Source organism: Mustela lutreola (assembly GCF_030435805.1).
Source record: "Mustela lutreola isolate mMusLut2 chromosome 5 unlocalized genomic scaffold, mMusLut2.pri SUPER_5_unloc_1, whole genome shotgun sequence".
NCBI lineage: Eukaryota > Metazoa > Chordata > Mammalia > Carnivora > Mustelidae > Mustela > Mustela lutreola.
Window position 1 is genome coordinate 976,798 of NW_026709258.1, and position 4,643 is coordinate 981,440.

Consider the following 4,643-nt stretch of genomic DNA (forward strand, 5'->3'; position numbering starts at 1 on the left):
GGAAGATGAAAGAGAAGGTTCAGCCCTAATGGGCCCCAATGTCAGATTTATGATATTAACAAACCAAAACATAAAAACAAAAAGATGATAAAAGTATATGACAAGATAAAATACATATATATATTCAAATAAAGGAACAACATCGTCAAGAAGAACCCCAAGTGTAAGATTTATATACTATCAGGACAAACACAAAAACACAGAAATATTTGTTGGAGAAAAAGATGGGAGAGTGGTTATAAATTCTTAATGTGTGCGAGGAAGGTTATTTTGATTCTTCCTGGATGTATCTTGATATTTTGTTAAAGGACTCAACTTTCCTAAGATAAAGGGGGATTAAAAATTAGTTTACTGAGTGGCCTTGTTCTCCACTTTTCTCCCCACGTCCTGGAGGCCGCTGTGTTTTTGTCAGCCTCCGACCTGCAGTTGGCCTGAGACCGAGCACCATGCCTTCAATTAAGTTGCAGAGTTCCATTGGAGAGATATTTGAAGTTGATGTTGAAATGGCCAAACAGTCTGTGACTATTAAGACCATGTTGGAAGATTTGGGAATGGACGATGAAGGAGATGATGATCCAGTTCCTCTACCAAATGTTAATGCAGCAATATTAAAAAATGTCATTCAGTGGTGCACCCACCACAAGGATGACCCCCCTCCTCCTGAGGATGATGAGAACAAAGAATAGCGGGCAGATGATATCCCAGTTTGGGACCAAGAATTCCTGAAAATTGACCAAGGAACACTATTTGAACTTATTCTGGCTCCGACCTACTTAGACATCAAAGGTTTGCTTGATGTTACATGCAAGACTGTTGCCAATATGATCAATGGGAAAACTCCTGAGGAGATCCGCAAAACCTTCAATATCAAAAATGACTTTACTGATGAAGAGGAAGCCCAGGTACGCAAAGAGAACCAGTGGTGTGAAGAGAAGTGAAATATTATTCCTGACACTGTAACACTGTATGATTGTTCCAAATACTAGTTTCACTGCTGTGTTTATAATTGTTAATATTAGACAAACAGTAGACAAATGGCAGCAGCAAATCAGTTGTTTAAGCAGAATATTGTCCTCCTTGCATGTGTAGTTTGAGTACAGATTCCAAACCTATGCCTGAGTTTCTTCTAATATGATCAAAAGTTTTTATTTTTTTCCTTTGCTCTAAATAAACCTGAACTGTGAGTTCTCTGTAGAAGGTGGCATTTTGGCCTTTCCTTCTCTTTGTAAAGCGATTTCTGCCTAGTTTATTGTCTAGTTAACTTTAGTTTAATGACCTTTTAAAAGTTGGCATTGTAAATAAAACAAGATGAAAAAAGTTTTCTGAAATAGAATTAACAATCTTTATTCATGAGTTGAAAACTGGAAAAAGGCTACTTGAGGTAAATGTTTTGAGTTGGATTATTAGGGTGTCTTCGAGCTTCCTGGAGTCAAGGAGTACCACTGGTATTGATTAGCCTGTATGTAGCAGGGCTCCCTTAATTGGATCTAAGGACTTGTTTTTGCATTTTTAATTCTCAGCTTTGAATATGTTGGCTAGAGACTCAGTTACTACTAAATTTGTGGTTTGGGGGGGAAATGTAACTAGTCAGTCTGTTAGCTTTTCGATTAAAAAAGACAAATAACCCATGCAGTGTGTTATCTTTTTATAATCAGTGATCCCATGTGGGGGAAACTTCACACTACTTGCATGTAAAAAAAAAATAATTTAACCTTTAACCTTAAAGTGTCTGAAAAAACGTAGAAAGCATCCATCACGAATGCAAGATACTTTCAATAAATATAAGTTATGTAGTAGGTGGTAAATGGTTTGCTTTTTTGTACTTAACTGTGTCTCTTCACTTACTAAATGAGTTAAGTATATGTGTGGTCATGTAGCTGGAGACAGCTTGCAGGAAGTTCATGTCCTAGCTTGCTGGATGCTGCTGACCTAGCAGCTGGGTTCTGATAGACTCGTGTCTCTCCTGATTGTCATGATCTGGTTTACTGGAACCAGTGCTTCAGTTCTTAACTGGTGTGTGTGGCTGTACAGAACTGCACTGCCCCTGTTTACAGTAGAACGAAGTTGTCCTGGTGTTTAAGATGGCTTCCAAATTGTTCCCTTCTTTCCTCCTTGTGTTCCCTTTTTTATTGCTTTACCATTTAGCATCATCTGTATTCACATGTAGTCTTACTGCATTCTCTTCATGTTTACTGTGAGCTGTTTTCACTCAGGTTATTTGCTGATAGTAGTTTGCCTTTATAGTTCATTTCTTGTTTGCCTCGAATCTGTATCTGACTTAATAAAGTCCCATATGCTGTCTCAGATGAAAAAATTTAGTTTACCTATAGGGGTAGTATTGATTGAGGAAAAGGGATTACTTTAAAATTTAACTCTATATGAATATTAGAAGATAAAAATAAAAAGGAATAAACTAGACTATACTAAACTAAAACTTAAAAAAAAGAAGGAATTCAAAAAATAGAAATGCAAAAGTAAAACATAGGTGTATGTATCAAAAAGTTCAGGTTAGAAGGCTATTATGGAATTTGATGTACTGGATATCTCGCTGTGATGGTTATTAGGTTAAAAAAAATTACCTATATATTTAAAAAATGAACCAGAATTGTGGGAATAAATGAAAAATAAAAGTTTTCCTATGAAGTAGTGGTTGTACTCTTGTAGTCCTTTTTTTTTTTCCTCTTTTTTTTTCTTTCTTGGTTTTTTTCCTGGGGGAGGGGCCTGCCATGTGGGTTTTCAGTCAATGATGTTCCCTGACTTAAGTCCTCCCGGCCGGCCCCCTCAAGGGGGTGGGCTCTGAGGAAACTTTTTTTTTTTTTCAGCCTTTTGTTCTCTGGCTGTTTCAGAGCCTAAGACATATTTTTGTGTCTTCTTCAATTACTTTGATGAGTGTTCTGTAGTTCCTCGAGTTCAGATACTTTACCTCTTTCATTAGGTTTATTCCCAGGTATCTTATGGTTCTTGGTGCTATAGTAAATGGAATCGATTCTCTAATTTGTCTTTCTGTAGTTTCAATGTTAGTGTATAAGAAAGCCACTGATTTCTGAACATTGACTTTGTATCTTGCCACGTTGCTGAATTGCTGTATGAGTTCTAGTAGTTTGGGGATGGAGTCTTTTGGGTTTTCCATATAAAGAATCATGTCATCTGCGAAGAGAGAGAGTTTGACTACTTCATTACCAATTTGGATACCATTTATTTCTCTTTGTTGTCTGATCCAGACGTGTATAATTCTAATCCCAGGCTGATTTCATAGGTGATCAGAGTTCTTTGGTAGATAATCAGCTCACTTTAGGGACTGGTTGAAACAGTGCCTCCTACTTCTCCACCATCTTGTCTCTCCATCTAGTATCCAAAATCTATAAAGAACTTATCAAACACAACACCCAAAAATAAAGTAACAATTAGAAAATGGGCAGAAGACACGAAAAGACATTTTTACAAAGAAGACATCCATATGGCCAACATACAAATGAAAAAGTACTCAACATTACTCGGGGTCAGGGAACTATAACTCAAAACCACAGTGAGATACCACCTCCCATCAGTCAGACTGGTTAAAATTAACCATTTGTGAAATTAAAGGTGTTTGTGAGGATGTGAAGAGAGGGGAACCCTCCTACAATGTTGGTGGGATTGCCAGCTTGTGCAGCCATTCTGTAAAACAGTATGGAGGTCGCCTGGGTGGCTCAGTGGGTTAAGCCGCTGCCTTTGGCTCAGGTCATGATCTCACGGTCCTGGGATCGACTCCCACATCAGGCTCTCTGCTCAGCAGGGAGCCTGCTTCCCTCTCTCTCTCTCTCTGCCTGCCTCTCCATCTACTTGTGATTTCTTTCTGTCAAATAAATAAATAAAATCTTAAAAAAAAATAGAATTATACACTTCTGGATCTCTACAGGGACAGAAGATGCCAGTGGACACGTAAAGTGGAGTGGGAACATTGGGCTGATATTGAAAGATAAACAAAAGTGGGAGGGAGCCACCAGAAGCAACCCATTGGGAAGTAATACCCCAATATGAGAATGCCCTGTGATGCCAGCATTAACTTTGAGTCTGCTTGAAAGCAATCAAAAAGAGCAAAAGATCTTAAAGGGAAATTGGTGGAATTGGGGGGAAATTTGTGGAGTTTTTTGGTTAAAGACTGGGACTTAGGCCATGAACTCAGGATGGCCACTGCTGGCACTGAAACAGAGAGTACAGTGAAGAAGCCACGTCTTGGTCCCTGAGCCAATGGTGCACCCAAAAGCCTCTGGGTGCTGTGCCCATGAGAAAGTCTGGTTTGGACACCAGCCGACACTCTCTAGAACCACAGCCTCTTGCTCTCTGCAAGCATGCTTCATGACCAGAGTCTGAGTCACGCTCCATACCCTCCTGTGTGCAGTCACTAGCTGGTGCTCTCTAGGACCAGAAGATCCTGAACACTCCCAGACTGGGCCAGCATGAAAATTTCAGTGTCCTTTTTCTAGTTGGGACCTGCCCAGACAGCTGAGGCTAGTATTTCTCATGGTTTTGTATACAAGAGAGAGTTCCTGTGACCCCTGAGACCATGACTGGAGACATGCTCTGCAAGTGACAGAGGGGGAATTTATGTTCTCTGGTGCACCCAGAGGGGAACAGACTGAGGCTTCTTTCTGAGATGGAGG

The 4,643-nt window shown here is 39.6% G+C and overlaps 1 pseudogene; it reads left to right on the forward strand.

Moving 5' to 3' along the window:
- The first annotated feature begins 364 nt into the window (after positions 1-364).
- On the forward strand, positions 365-2,255 carry LOC131822527 (S-phase kinase-associated protein 1-like; annotated as a pseudogene).
- The last annotated feature ends 2,388 nt before the right edge of the window (positions 2,256-4,643 follow it).